The 12060-nt window shown below is 43.7% G+C and overlaps 1 protein-coding gene and 1 non-coding gene across 5 annotated transcripts in view; one reads left to right on the top strand and one right to left on the bottom strand.

The window, feature by feature from the left end:
• The window catches only part of Stim1 (stromal interaction molecule 1), a 231464-nt gene that overhangs the window by 113477 nt on the left and 105927 nt on the right, over positions 1 to 12060 (bottom strand). The gene's annotated exons all lie outside the window — the stretch shown is intronic.
• On the top strand, positions 8709 to 8815 carry LOC123459634. The gene has a single exon (XR_006636393.1). It is a non-coding gene; the product is annotated as a U6 spliceosomal RNA (small nuclear RNA).

The following is a 12060-nucleotide window of genomic DNA, read 5'->3' as shown; positions in this document are numbered from 1 at the left end:
AGCTGGACTTGTACTGGATGAGGGAAGCCTGCCTATCCAGGGTCCCTGACGGTGCTGCTTAAACAAAGACAAAGCCACTGGTTGGTCCCGTGATGCATCCAGTACTGGGCAAGTCCCAGAAAGCCCAAAATTCACTTAGGCCAGAAGGAAAAAGTGGGATCACCCTCTGTGCCATCTTAGGTTAAAATACAGCCACCTACCAAGGGCCCTATTCCCCTGTCTACCTAGCCGAGGAAACTGCATATTTCCTATAGTGTCTCACTCCCTCCACTTTCAGAAGCCACACTGCTGTTAGGGAAATGGGGCGATGACCACTCTAACTTCTTCGTTGATAACTGCCCATGCTAGGCCACAGCAGTCAGGAGTCCTCTGGAGGGAGGCTACCCAAGAGCCTGTGGTAGAACATTATGGCCCGGTGGCAGCTTCAGGGTACTGGAGTGTCTCTGCATTTAGGTGAGTTGGAAAAGTCCTTTTAACATCACTGGTTGGAAAATAATTAACGAAATAATATATATGCATGGCTCACATCTCCTGGACCCCTTTCAAGTTTCAAATCCCCCAGTTGAGACTGGGACCCATTGGACTATGTAATGAGTAAAACACAACAAAACATACAAAGCTTTCAAGAGAGGATCTGTGCTAGCCTGGTCCTGCCTTATCCCTGGCCACTTCCATGTACGCTACGCTCCAACCACATTAAATACCTCCGCTTCCATAGTGTGCTAACTTCACATTTTGGCTTTGTGTATTTTTCCTTTGCCCTCAAGATCCTTGTCCCACTCTACACCTGCCCAATTCCCACTCAGATTTCCACATTCTACTCAGGCTTTGCAGAATTCCTCTCGCTATTTCTCTCCATGACCCTTAGGGTGGGACTAGGAGCCCCTCTCTGTGTTCCTGGAGTCCTGGGCTGCACCTGTCACAGTCCGGACCTCTGACTTACTCTATGCTCGTGCTTCCGTCTGAGAAACAAGGAGAGAACGGGACTCCTCGGGTTGGGAGAAGTGAACAAGTCAACACATGATAAAGCACTTCAACCAGAGTGCAGCCCGTAATCACTGTCCAGGTATTGCTATGTTCTTTTCCTGCAATTGTCAATCTGACCACAAACAGGTCAAAACATCCTTGCCATTTGCATCCATCTCTACTCTAGCATGTAGTAGATGATAAAAAAATTGGAGGAAAACTTAAGGTATTTGAGATGGGAGTAGATCCATTGAGTCAAAATCAAATGAAAAACTGGGGGTTTAGAGAACTGGGAACTGTTGCTAAGAACAAGAGTTAAATATAGATTGGAGCTAGGAATAAGATAAACATCTCTAGAAAATAAACACACACAAAAGCCCTATTACAGATTGAGAACTCAGATAAATAAGCACAATTAAAGACTCTTAAATTACCATCTAAGTGACACAAGACAGGCATGATAGCTGATGTCTGTCCTAGCATGTGAAGGTTGAGGCAGGAGGATTACTGAAAGTTCTAGGCTAGCCTGTCCTATACAAGTTCCAGGCCAGCCTGGGCTACAAAATGAGACCTTACCTAAAAAACAAAAACAAAAAAAACTAGTACAGGGCTGGAGGGATAGCTTAGTAGTTAAGGTATTTGCCTACAAAGCCAAAGGACCCAGGTTTGATTCCCAGAATCCATGTAAGCCAGATGTACAAGGGGGCACATGCATCTAGAATTTGTTTGCAATGGATGGAGGCCCTGGTGCACCCATTCACATTCTCTCTCTCTCTCTCCCCCCCCTTTCTCTGTTACATAAATAAATATTTTTTAAAAATTAGTACAAGAGGGCTGGAGAGATGGCTTAGCGGTTAAGCGCTTGCCTGTGAAGCCTAAGGACCCCGGTTCGAGGCTCGGTTCCCCAGGTCCCACATTAGCCAGATGCACAAGGGGGAGCACGCATCTGGAGTTCATTTGCAGAGGCTGGAAGCCCTGGTGCACCCATTCTCTCTCTCTCCCTCTATCTGTCTTTCTCTCTGTGTCTGTCGCTCTCAAATAAATAAATAAATAAATAAATAAATAATTAGTACAAGAGAAGTAGTAATACATGAATCTTTTTTTATTTTGAGGCATGAATATAAGCATGAGCCTTATGGGTTCTAGAGATCTGAACTTAATCCCCTCACATTTGTACAACAGGTACTTTACCCACTGAACCATCTCTCCAGCCTGAGACAGGTCTTCTTACTGGTCTGAAAACTGCTAATTAGGTGACTCTGGCTAGACAGTGAGCTCCAGGTATCTTCCTGCCTTCACCAGGATTATAAATACATGCTGCTGGGTGTGGTGGCACACACCTTTAATCCCAGCATTCAGGAGGCAGAGGTAGGAGGACTGGTGTAAGTTCAAGACCACCCTGAGACTACACAGTGAATCCAAGTCAGCCGGGGCTAGAGTGAAGCCCTATCTCAAAAAAAAAAAAAAAAAAAAAAAAAAAAAACGACCCAAACAAACAAAAGAAAGGGCTGGAGAGATGGCTGTGAAGCTTAAGGACCCCAGTTCGAGACTCGATTCCCCAGGACCCACATTAGCCAGATGCACAAGGGGGCGCATGCATCTGGGGTTCATTTGCAGTGGCTGGAAGCCCTGGCGCACCCATTCTCTCTTCTCTCTTCTCTCTCTCTCTCTCTCTCTCTCTCTCTCTCTGTCACTCTCAAATAAATAAATAATTTTAAAAAATATGTTGTAATTAATAAATGATTACAGAATCTTTAAAAAATTAGCAAATAAAGCTGGGCATGGTGGTGCACACCTTTAATCCCAGCACCTGGGAAGGAGAGGTAGGAGGATCACTGTGAGTTCAAGGCCACCCTGAGACTGGGCTATAATGAAACCCTGCCATTAAAATTTTTTTAAAAAAAAGTAAATAAAGTAGTTCAAGCCATACTCAAACATTACATAGAAGTTCTTTGATTTGTCATTATAATCTGTTAAGAGCTTGAGTAGCTGCTTAATATTTTGTTTAAAAAAAACTATTTTTTATCTGTAAAATGTAGCATAATACAGTTTTCTTTCTTTCTTTGTCTTTTTTTTTTTTTTCATTTTGGTTTTTCAAGGTAGGGTCTCACTCTAGCCCAGGCTGGCCTGAAATTCACTATGTAGTCTCAGGGTGGCCTCAAACTCATGGAAAATTGAAGTTAGTACAATTTTATATTATGCAAGGTTATGTGAGCATACCACATAGTCCTTTGGATTAAAGTAAAAGTAGTTTATTCTTTTTTTGTTGTTCATTTTTATTTATTTATTTGAGAGCGACACAGAGAGAAAGAGGAAGGTAGAGAGACAGAGAGAATGGGCATGCCAGGGCCTTCAGCCACTGCAAATGAACTCCAGACGTGTGCGCCCCCTTTTGCATCTGGCTAACGTGGGTCCTGGGCAATCAAGCCTCGAACCAGGGTCCTTAGGCTTCACAGGAAAGTGCTTAACCACTAAGCCATCTCTCCAGCCCGGTTTATTCTTAATAAATATAATAGTCTCCCATCAAGATATGTTTTCCCTTAAAATTAAGAAGGAATGAGAATATACTTCAGTGATTGTGCACTTGTCTAGCATGGACAAGGCCCTAGCATGGTCATCACATGCACATACATACACACATACATACATGTAAACACAAACACACGCATATTCATTTAAAAAAACTTTAAAAGTGGGATACAGAGATGGCTTAGTGGTTAAGGCGTTGTCTGCAAAGCCAAAGGACCCAGGTTCAATTCCCCAGGACCCATGTAAGCCAGATGTACAAGGAGGCACACACATATGGAGTTCGTTTGCAGTAGCTTGAGGCTCTGGCACACCTATTCTCTCTCTCTTTCAAATAAATAAATTAATTAAAATAAAATATTAAAAAAAATTTAAAGCTATGTGTGGTGGTACACCCTCAGGAGGCTGAGGCAGGAAAATTATGAATTTTAAGCCAATCTAGAGTAAGATCCTGTCTCAAAAACAATTTTTTTAAGGTTATGAGGTACAACGTTTGATCAACAACACAACACACATACACATAATTGGAAAAAGAAAAGACAGGGCTAGAGAGGTGACTTAGTGGTTAAGGAACTTGCTGCTCAACTCCCCAGAACCCACGTAAGTCAGATGCACATGGTGGCACATGTGTCTGGAGTTCTTTTATAGTGGCTAAATGGCCTGTTGTGCCCATTCTATGTCTCTGTCTCTCTCTCTCTTTCTTTCTCTATTTCTCTCATAAATAAATGAAATTATTTTTAAAAAATAGAAGGAGAAAAGACAAATTCCTTGGCTAATAACTGGCCTAAGTGAGGTCAGGGGAAGAGATTGAGTAAAGGAAAGGCAGAGGAAGGGCTAATCAAAATCTAAGAGGATATAAATAAATCATATGAAAAAATACTTTTTTGGACAATGGAACACTCAGGATCCATAGATTGTGACTAGAATATTTTCAGAGCCAGGGATGGGATACCTTCTAGTGGGTTGTTGGCCAGAGAGGTCCCTGATGCCCCCAAAACATTACAGGCCATTGCTGAGGCCCTTGGTTTCCCACCAGGAATAGGTGGTAAGACCCTATTGCTGAAGACTCCACATACTTGGGCTGCAAGGCTACTGAGAAATCCTGCTGGAACTGAGCAGAAAACCTCCTCCATGTAGACCAGCTGAAAGAAAGCTGGAAGAAGCCGTTCTGCATGCAGTTCAATGGAAGAAAGAGAAAACACCAATGAAGATACTCAACACTCCAAGCCTTATATTTGGCCAGCCAGGCCAAATGAGCCAATGGGTGCAATAGTGGCATGTCTGGCATGGTGGAAACCAACTGCCCTCTGATTGGACTGGAGGCCCACTCCATGGGAGGGAATACATCCCTGATACTGAAACCTATAGCAGGGGTAGTCATGAGCCCTAGGGGTGTAACGTCTGCTGCTGTCTGGCTAAATGCATATACTATGCTTATCAAACTGCCCAGTAAGCACTTCTCTTAATGTTCACACCTATATATTAATGCTACTCTCACTTTTGGTAGAGAACCTTCTCTTTTCAGATGGCAGTAGCCTTGGGATGATTCAGAAGGCATCATGGTGCTGGGAAGAGGTGACAGGAGTGCTCAGCACTGAAATATCTCTATCACACCTTCCAAGGGTCAGGGTCCATTGCATAAGAGGTGGAAGAAAGAATGTAAGAGCCAAAGGAAGGGTAAGACTCCTTACAATGTGCTCCCTCCAGACACAAAATGGCCTGGATATCCATGACCTCACAGTGCCTGACACTACCTACACAAGACCATCATAAAAGGAGGAAAAGATCATGGCATCAAAATAAAAGAGAGGCTGATTGAGAGGAGGAAGGGATATGATGGAGAATGGAGTTTCAAAGGGGAAAGTGGGGGGCAGGAGGAGATATTGTTTATAATCATGGAAGTTGTTAATAAAAAAATTAAAAATAAATTAAAAAGAGAAAAGACAAATTCCTTGGCTAATAACTTTCTAGGCAAAAAGAAACAGGGGAAACTGACCTATACAAAATATAAAAATAAAAAAAGTAGCAGAGCTTGGCTCCCTAGAATTCCTTCTTGTAGTTCTTCATGTTTAAGACTCTGGCCCCTAAAAGCCCAGGGAAATCCCTATTGTCACTGGGAAACCTTTCCCCATTCCAGGCCCCATAAGTCTCCTCTTGTGAGATCACAGCACTGATTCTAGGCTGGCTAAAGCACTACTTCCTAAGGATCATTCTCATCATAACCACATTATGTCCCCAGCTGGCCTGCTCACTGCCAGACTCAAGGGGCTCTTACTTTCTTCTAAGAGCAGAATTATGTATACCATAACTTTGTACGAAGAGAAACAAAAAGACTGATATGTCAAGAGTGGTGATGAAGCCAGGTGTGGTGGCACATGCCTTTAGTCTGAGCATTCTGGAGACTGAGGTAGGAGGATCACCATGAGTTCAAGGTTAGATTGGGGATGCCTGGTCAACCTGAAGCAGAGTGTGACCTTGCCTTGAAAACACCCCCACCCAAAAAAAATCATGAGCACTCATACACATATACTCTCTTTTGCAACTTTGTGTGCTTTTATCCTCCCCAAAGTGAGAAACTGATGCCCAGTATGCTAAATCACTCATCAAACAGATGTTGGGAAGGAGGACAGGAACTGGGATACTACTTTCTGTCTCCAGAGTCGCGCTATGAATGAAAGCATCAGTGTCTACCTGGTTGCCAACCACACAGCTAACCTGTTGGGTAATTCTGTGACACCAGCTCCCTGCTACCAGTAACACCTGACTGGCTTGTCTTCTTTTCTTCCTTTTACTTTGTCCCATACAAAACAAATGGAGGGGCTAGCATGATGGCTTAGTGGTTAAGGCACTTGCCTGCAAAGCCTAAGGACTCAGGTTCAATTCCCCAGAACTCACGTAAGCCAGATGTACATGGTGGTGCACATGTCTGGAGTTTGTTTGCAAGGGCTAGAGGCCCTGGTGTGCCCATTCCATCTCTCTCAATCTATCTGCTTCTCTCTGCCTCTCAAATAAATAAATAAGGAAGAATCCAGCCAACCGGAGGGCCCCTTCCACAGGAACAGAAGGAAAGCAAATTCCAAGATCAGAGTTGCAGGCGAGGAAGCTCCACCTTGACAGAGGAAGTCACTTGCCTGAGGTCACACAACTGAAACTGAAACCCTCCTGATTTCTAAATGGGCACTCATTCTGTTCTACCTTGCACCAGGTTGTGGAGACAGCATTCATATGCAGCCTGCCAAGCCTGTCACTAAGTGCAAAACCCAAAGGCTTGTAAACACAGGAAATGGGCTGGATGAGGTTCAGGGGAAGCAGCGACTCTGCCAAGTTAGAAGTGTTCAAGGACTTCCTGTCTACATGACTAACCGTCACAGAAAATCTCCAGGCACAATTACCAAAAGCACTAAGAATGAAAATAGATTTGACTGCCTAGTAATATAGGCCAAACTACTTGTTTTATAGATGAAAAGACTAAGACAAAAAGAGAAATAATTTGTTCAAACTCAAATGGAATATAAGGAGTCTTACCAACCACTTACTTGTTTCAAACCCTACAGTAATAACGAGAAATTTGGGACACTGAGAGGTCAAGAACCTTACTTAGCCAGGCGTGGTGGCACAAAACTTTAATCCCAGCACTCAGAGGCAGAGGTAGGAGGATCGCCATAAGTTCCAGGCCACCCTGAGACTACATAGTGAATTTCAGGTCAGCCTGGGCTAGAGTGAAATCCTACCTCAAAAAAGAACAAAAAATAAATTTAAATAAAAATAAATTTAAAAAGCCGGATGTGGTGGCGCACGCCTTTAATCCCAGCACTCGGAAGGCAGAGGTAGGAGGATCGCCATGAGTTCAAGGCCACCGTGAGACTACATAGTGAATTCCAGGTCAGTCTGGGCTAGAGTGAGACCCTACCTTGAAAAACCAAAAATAAATAAATAAATAAATAATAAATTTAAAAAGAACTTTACCCAAATTCACATATGCAAACAGTGGCAGAACCAACACTAGAACTCATGGACAATATACTTCCCACTGCTTTGAGTAAAAATTTTTACCTGGAATGATGTGTGTGCTCTTTTGGCTCTGGAAAAAAAGACAGCAGGTCAGGAAACTGAGTATTAGCAGGATATACTACGAGCTGAGGAAGATGGCAAGAACCAAACAGCATACAGGAGCCAAATTAAAAGTGATCCGCTGCTTACAACACTTGGAAAACGAGGAGGCAGGGAAACATTCTGGCTGTTTTAGGAACTCGGAATTCAAGGAAGAACAAGCAAGACAGGTCAACAGAGAAGGGTAGAACCCCGTCACACATAGTGGCGCAGACCCGCAACCCTGGCACTCAGGATGCTGAGGCAGGAGGATGATAAATTTGAGACCACTCTGGACCATATGAGACTCTGTTTGGGAGGAAGGCAGAAAGGGAGGAAAGGAGAAGAAGAAAGAGTAAAACAAGCAAAGAGAAAGAAAAAGAGAAAAAGAAAAGGAAGGGACAGAGGGAAAAGAAAAAGGCGAAATGCTAAAGATAATCCCAGTGGAGTGCTTCCTTCCTGTCAAAATATTCAAATATTCAGAAAGAGCTACCTCACACACATATCTATGTTCAGCAGCCCATTTTGGACCTGCCCATGTCTCACATATGGAGAATAATGACTCTAGCATTTCATATCACACCAACCTAACAGGACTTGGGTTGACTCCTATTGAACAGATAACTAGGGCTTCAACAAGACCCTTACTTATGGACATAAAATTTCATTGTATATGGTAGATCTTATATTCAAATGCATATACACTTTGTTTCTTTCAAAGTAGGGTCTCACTCTAGCCCAAGCTGACCTGTAATTCACTATGTAGTCTCAGAATGACTTCAAACTCACAGCGATCCTCCTACCTCTGCCTCCCAAGTGCTGGGATTAAAGGCATGTGCCATCACACCCAGCCAAATGCATATACTCTTATTCAAGAAATTCTTGGGGGAACCGGAGAGATTGCTTAGTAGTTAAGGCACTTGCCTAAAAAGCCAAAGGATCCAGGTTTAATTCCCCAGGACCAACATAAGCCAGATGCACAAGGTGGTACATGTGTCTGGAGTTTGTTTGCAGTGGCTGGAGGCCCTGGCATGCCCGTTCTCTTCCTCTCTTTCTCTCTCTCTCTCTCTCTCCCTCTTTCTTTCTCTCTTTCTCTCTCTCAAGTATATAAATAAAAGATAAAATTCATGCTCACTTTGGCAGCACATATACTAAAATTGGAACAATACAGAGAAGATTAGCATGGCCCCTGCTCAAGGATGACACACAAATTCATGAAGCATGCCATATTTTTTAAAAGATAAAATTATTTAAAAAGAAAGAAAGAGCCAGGCGTGGTGGCACATGCCTTTAATCCCAGCAGCTGGGAGGCAGAAGTAGGAGGATCACCATGAGTTCGAGGCCACCCTGAGATTACATAATGAATTCCAGGTCAGCCTGGGCTACCTCAAAAAACCAAAAAAAAAAAAAAGAAAGAAATTCTTGGGCTGGAGAGATGGCTCAATGGTTAAGGCACTTGCCTACAAAGCCTAAGGACCTGGGTGCAATTCCCCAGTACCCACATAAAGCCAGATGCACAAGGTGGTACATGTTTCTTCGATGTTCATCTGCAATGGTAGGAGGCCCTGATGCACCCATTACCCCACCCCCATTCTCGCCTTTTTCTCTCGCAAATAAATAAATATTTTTTAAAAGAAATTCTTAATAGTGTTTACTGAGCCAACCCTGTGCTGTGCACAGGAAACTTAATGGTATAATAGGCATGGCCCTTAGCCTACAGGAGCTCCAATCAGGAAAGATGCACTTAAATAATAATATTTATTTATTTGTTATTTTTGTTCTTTTCTGAGACAGTCTCATGTAACCCAGGCTGGTCTTGAACTCCCGAGCCTCCTGCCAGCACCTCACAGTGCTGGGGTTACAGGTGTGTACCATGACATGTACCTTAGTACTTTTTTGCATGTGTAAATGGATAGTGTGCCTGGGTGCAGGCATGTGCATGTGTGTGCAGGTACACAGGTGTATGTGTGCACAGGCAGGCTAGAGGTCAACACTGGTCTGTTGTAATTGCTCCTCACCTTATTTTTGGAGGCAGGGTCTCTCTCACTGAACCTCAAGCTCACCAGTTTGGCTCGACTAGCTAGCCAGTGAGTCTGGGGGATTCCATCTGCACCTCCCGACCACTGGGATACAGGTGTGCCACCATGCTCTGTGATTGTATGGGTGCTTGATCCAAACAGGTTCTCATGCTTGTGCAGCAAGCACTTTATTAAATGTAACAATTGCTTTCTCATTGCAGAGAAAAATACCTGACTAGAAACAAACTATAGACAGAAAAGTCTGATTCTGCTTACAATCCCAACGGGAAGCTTCGTTGTGGCAGGGAAGGCGTAGAAGGCCAGAGCAGGAAGCCTGAGTCACGTCTGGCCAGTCAGCAAGCAGAGTAATGGCAGCATGTGGAGCTGGGCTACAACACCTCAAGTCTCCCCCGCCCACAGGACATACTTCCTCCAGCAGGACTCCTCTTCCTAAATTCCACAATCTTTCCAAACATCTAAGGATTAAGTATTCAAACACATGAGGGAGGCTGGGAAAATAGCTCACTGGTTAAAGGTATTTGCTGGCAAAGCCTGCTGACCCAGGGTTCAATTCCCAAGCTACCCACCTAAGCACCACATACACAAAATGTGAAAAGTGGCACATACATCTGTTTGCAGCAGCAGGAGGCCCTGCCATGCCCATACACACGCACGCAAGCATACACACACACACACACACACACACATGCACTTATGCATGCAAATATGTAAAAATGTTTCTTTTAGCTGGGCATGATGGCACATGCATTTAATCCCAACACTCAGGAGGCAGATGCAGGAGGATCACCAAGAGTTCAAGGACACGCTGAGACTACATAGTGAATTCCAGGTAAGCCTACATGGAAAATCCAAAAAACAAACAAACAAACAAAAAACCTTTTTTTTTTTAAATGAGCCTTTGATGGGATGGATTTTACATCCAAACCACCACACTGACTGAGCCACCTACCCAACCCAGCTACATATATGTGTGTGTGTACAAATTTTTTTTATTTTTATTTTTTGGCTTTTGTCAAAGTAGAGTCTCACTCTAGCCCAGGCTGACATGGAATTCATTCTATAGGCCCAGGCTGGCCTCAAACTCAAGTGATCCTCCTACCTCGGCCTCCCGAGTGCTGGTGTTAAAGGCATGTGCCATCATGCCCAGCTTTAATCATTTTTTTTTGTTGTTGTGATAATGCATAACACCTTTTTTATGACAGTTTCATGTAGCCCAGGCTGGTCTCAAACTCACTATGTAACTAGGGATGACCTTGAACTCCTGCCTCCATGTCTATACGCTAAACAAGCACTTCACCAAATGAGCTACATCTCCAGCCCTACACTCTTCTAAATGCAGTTTTAAATGTTTGTTGAGTGTTTTGGGGAGGGTTGAGTTTTGTGTGTTTGTTTGCTTGCTTGTTCACTTTGGGGGCTTTATTGTTTTTGATATTTTGGAACATGGTCTCAAATCCCCAGGTGACCTGGATCTCACTATGTAGTCCAGACTGCTCTTGAACTCACAATCCTTCTGTCTCTGCATCCTCAGTGCTAGGATTATAGGCACGTGTCACCATACCTGGCTTGAGCCTATATCCTTAAGAGCTACCTGTAAACATAATGGTCAGTTAGCCTAGTGGGTGTTTTGACAAGGAAGTGAGAGGCTGTGAAAGGCCTGCAGGGACAAGTGGCCTTTCTGGGTAACCATGTTATATAATGACTATACAGAAACTAGATTAGTGGGAACTGATCAGGCTCCAGAGGGTTATTCCTCCAGGGACAGGAAGATCTTCATGATAAAAGGTGGGACCCTAGGAGTCACCACATTCCTCATCACTGATCAGGGCACTGATACATCTGTTCTAGAGTGTTTTCTCATCCAACAGCTCAGCAATCCTCACTATACTCCAGGAAGCTGAGCAAGGCACAGCTTCCTGACCTCCCTTAACATACGAAGAAAACAAACCCCACAGGGCATCAATGGTTATTCTAGGTGTAAAAATTAGTGACAGAAGCCAGGCCTAATGAGCCAACGGGTGCAACAGTGACACGCCTGTTATGGGGGAAACCAACCAACCTCTAGTTAGACTGGACGCCAGCTTCATGGGAGAGAATACATCCTTGATACTGAAAATCTACAACAGGGGTAGCCATGAGTCCTAGGGGAGTAACACCTGCTGGCATTTGGCTAAATGTATATACTATGCTCACCAAACTACCCAGTAAGCACTTCTCTTAATGTTTATACCCATATATTAATGCTACTCTCACTTTTGGTTAGAGAAGCTTCTCTTTTCATATGGCAGTGACCTTGGGATGACTCAGAAGGCACCATGTACTGTGAAGAAGTGACAGAGGAGTGCTCAGCACTGAAATATTTCTATCACACCTTCCAAGGCTCAGGGGCCATTGCAGAAGAGATGGTGGAAAGAATTTAAGAACCAAAGGAAGGGTAGGACTC

Source organism: Jaculus jaculus, chromosome 3, assembly GCF_020740685.1.
Source record: "Jaculus jaculus isolate mJacJac1 chromosome 3, mJacJac1.mat.Y.cur, whole genome shotgun sequence".
Classification (NCBI taxonomy): Eukaryota; Metazoa; Chordata; class Mammalia; order Rodentia; family Dipodidae; genus Jaculus; species Jaculus jaculus.
This window is presented reverse-complemented; position numbering and strand designations above follow the sequence as displayed.